The 3,406-nt window shown below is 60.2% G+C and overlaps 1 protein-coding gene across 1 annotated transcript in view; it reads left to right on the plus strand.

The window, feature by feature from the left end:
- The window catches only part of STK11 (serine/threonine kinase 11), a 74,062-nt gene extending 73,230 nt beyond the window's left edge, over window positions 1–832 (plus strand). The window contains exon 11 of the mRNA XM_054013620.1: window positions 394–832. The gene's annotated coding sequence lies outside the window, so the exon portion shown is untranslated. The remainder of the gene's footprint in view (window positions 1–393) is intronic.
- Window positions 833–3,406: the final 2,574 nt, after the last annotated feature.

A 3,406-nucleotide genomic window follows, 5' to 3' on the forward strand; every position in this document is an offset into this window, starting at 1 on the left:
CTCAGTGGTGCCTGTGTGTTAACAGCTGGGCTTTGCCTATGCCAAGACGTGCTGGACAAGTGGGGGCTGCAGGGGCTGGTGTAGGATGGGAGGCTGCTGCTGTTGGGAATTCCCACCCAAGACCCTTCCTCCCTCTCTCGATGGGAGAGCGTTAGGTTGAAGCCCGGGCCTCGGGGTGGCTGCTGACTTAGCCTGGCACTTTACCCCTGTGTGTGTAACCCACACCATGCTCCCTGCTGTAGTCAGCCGGAGCCCCCAGTCACCAGCAGTGCCATTCCCCCTGGGCTTGGAACCAGGCCAGAGCCGCTCTGGGGGAAAATCAGACATGGGCCACCCGCCTGCTGCCCATGTACCATCCACCTCTAACATTGTCGTCTCTCCTCTCTTCCCCAGAGTCTGTCTTGGAGCCTGGGCCAGCCTACGCCCCGTCCTCCTCGCCCCAGCTCCGTCTCTCCTGGGAGCGGACTATGCTTGCAATCCAAAAAGAGAAACCCTGGAGGAAAACAGAACCGCCCCCCCCCCCCCCCCCCAAACCCTCTCTCAGCGGCGCCAGGCCCCCGAAGCTGGCAGGAGCCCTCGACCGCCCCCCATCTCTCCCCCCAGCTACGCCCATGCTGGCCCCTCCTCTGCATCAACTCGTTGCCAATCAAGACACCACCTCTGTTTTAATTTGGGATCTGGAGGGTGAGGTGGGTGGGGGAGGGCCTGGGTGGAGGTCTCCCCCCTGCCCACCCTCGCTGAGTAGAATTGTGTAAAGCCATGGCTGTGCACTTTATGTTTTAGACTACTGTTCTAGATATACATATATATATATTTTCCTCTTTGTTTTTTTTTTTTGTTTGTTTATATTTGCGGTATATTTAGAGATTCCTACACATCGTGATGTGTTTAAAATAAACCGGACGAGGAAAACAACCAGGTAGTGAGACCATCCAAGAACTGCATGCTGCCCAGGGCTTGGGAGGGGGACTGACTGCGCTCGGCGGCGGCTTTTCTTTTCGTAGGAGTAGTTTGGTTTATTTTCTTTTTAAAAAAAAAAATCTTGCGAGGTGGCTCTCCTGGTCGTCCCAGCTGTCCTGCCTGCATAGGCTGGGGTGGCCACTGCTCGCTGGTCTATCTCCGGGGGGAGGAATGGGGGGGTCTCCTGAATTCTCTTCCCAGTGCTGGGAAGGCTGGGGGCCTGAGGGGCTAGCACAGGGAGAGCTTGGGAGCTCTGGGGTTTCCTCAGGTAGGGAAGGCATTTCTCAGTGGCACAACCCTCCCACCCCCGTTCCTGCCTTCGGCATGAGGGGGTTGTACTGCTGTCTTCCCCCTCTGGCCTGGGCTCCCTCCCCCAGTCCATAGTGGTGCCCTTCTGGGCTGGGCTCCTTCTCCCACTGCAGCAGCCGCGCCCAGTTTGCTGCCACCAGAGCTGAGCAAAGGGGCCGAGGGGAGAGATGGATGGGATTTGAGTGGCATGGGCAGAGTCTCAGGAGGTGGAGCATTGACTTCCCCCTAAGCTCTGGCATTGCCCTTGTTTGGTCCCCAAAAGCACATGGTGTCTCCGGCACCGCACCGCTCGGGCGCTCTCTGCTTCCTGCCAGGCCCGAGAAAGTCCAGGCCTGAGCCGGCGTAGAGACGAATCTCTCCTCTCTGGCTTCCTCCTTCGTGGAAAAGCCTGCAGCACAAGGCTAAGGCTGGGGCTGTGCTGGGGTGGCTGTGGCAGGGGAGCCCCCCCAGCTCAGCCCGAGCTCCTCAAGCAGAACACCCCTGGACACTTAGAGGCAAAGGGCACATCCTGTGGCTGTTCTTGATGCCAAAGCTGCCCTGAGCCAGCCGTAGGGGGCAGGGGCCAGTGCTGCTGCTGAATCCTTAAGGGCCTAGGGCTGTCCCCATGTAAGGGACGGGGTAGCAGAGCAGCTGGGCCCTGCAATCAGCCTTTGCCGCAGAAGCTGGGCCTGGCCTTCCCTGTACTTGCTCTTCGCAGGAATGCTGCTCATCTATCCCACGCCTTGCCTGCTGCCAGGTCTAACGCAGCCCTTCTCAAACGGGGGGGTCACAACCCTGGTTTCAGGGGGTCGCCAGGGCTGGCTTTTAGACCTATTGGGGCTGATGCCCGAGCTCCACCCCCTGGGGCGTCGGCCCCAGGCTTTGGCATTCATGTGCCCCCCCTGCCTGGGGCAGCCTTTGGCCCTCTCACCGGGACTTGTGAGCTCAGGCTCCACTCGCCGTGCCTGGGGTCATGCAGTAATTTTTGTTGTAAGAAGGGGGTTGTGATGCAATGACCTTTGAGACCCCTGGTCTAGCGAATTGTAAATAGTCGTCATTCGCCTCCCTTCACGCCGCCGCCCCCCCCCCCCCCCCAATTCTCTGCAGGTTCTGGCTGCCTGTGTCGTCGTCAATCCTCCTGGAGGAGGAGATCTCTCCATGCATTGGATGAATTTCGGCTTCCGCTGCCTTTGCTGAGTCCTGGCCCTACCCTCCAGCTTCCCTCCGCGGCTGCACTCCTAGGGCCGGGGGGCCCTGCCCATCTCTCTCCTCCTGTGGTGCTCACCAGTTGCCAGCTTCTTGGAGAGGGCAGCCCCTTCCCCAGCCCCGGAGAGCTGGGCCCAACCCCTCCTAGGCCCACCGGGGAGTGCCCAGCGTTCACCGCCAGCCCTGGAAGGAGCGGTCAGCCCCTGAGCCTCACTGGGCTCTGTTCCAACTGTCAGAACGGGCTCTGCTAGGATGGGTCGTCTGTAGAAAGGCAGGTTCAGCCCAGGCCGAGGCCTTGTGCTCCCGGGCCCCCATTGCAGGAGCGGAAGCTGCTACCTGCCTGCAGGAATTGCTTCCAATGCTGGTGTTTTCTGCTCTGGAAGGGGTCGCAGGGGAGAGGGGACGTGCACGTCCTAGTTTCTGCCGGCTGAAAGGGCCTGGGGTGCTCATCCACTCTGAACCCCAGAGCATAGGCCAGAGTCCTGCTTCTGGGCCAGGAATTTGGGGCTGGACTAAAATGGGTCTTTCGGAAGGCGTCCTCCCCTTGGGTTTAGGGCTAGAGTTGCTGTGCCATCATTCACCCCAGGGCACTGGGGGATGCCCAGAGCAGAATAGCCCCCTGCCCCCCTTGGTAGTGAGGTAAATGACAGCAAGAGCAAATGGATCCTCCAGGCTGGAAAGTTCCCGGGGCCCCAGCCCTGGGGACGTTGCCCCAGGCAAGACTCACCCTCCTTGCTGTCAAAACCTGGCACTGTAGTCCTAGCTAGAATTCCTCTGCCCTGGGAGCCCGTCTGGTGCCCCTCGCGCTGCCCTGGAGGCCACTGGAGCGTGGGCCATGTCATTTACAATAAACTCTGGAAAAACCAATCCCACCCCTGGCCCAACGAGGGGCTGGCCCTGGCCACGTCTGGGGGGCTGAAGGAAGGCGCTTAGGCAATAACAGAGCGCGGCA

The sequence above is a fragment of the Malaclemys terrapin genome, chromosome 24 (genome assembly GCF_027887155.1).
Source record: "Malaclemys terrapin pileata isolate rMalTer1 chromosome 24, rMalTer1.hap1, whole genome shotgun sequence".
Taxonomy (NCBI): domain Eukaryota; kingdom Metazoa; phylum Chordata; order Testudines; family Emydidae; genus Malaclemys; species Malaclemys terrapin.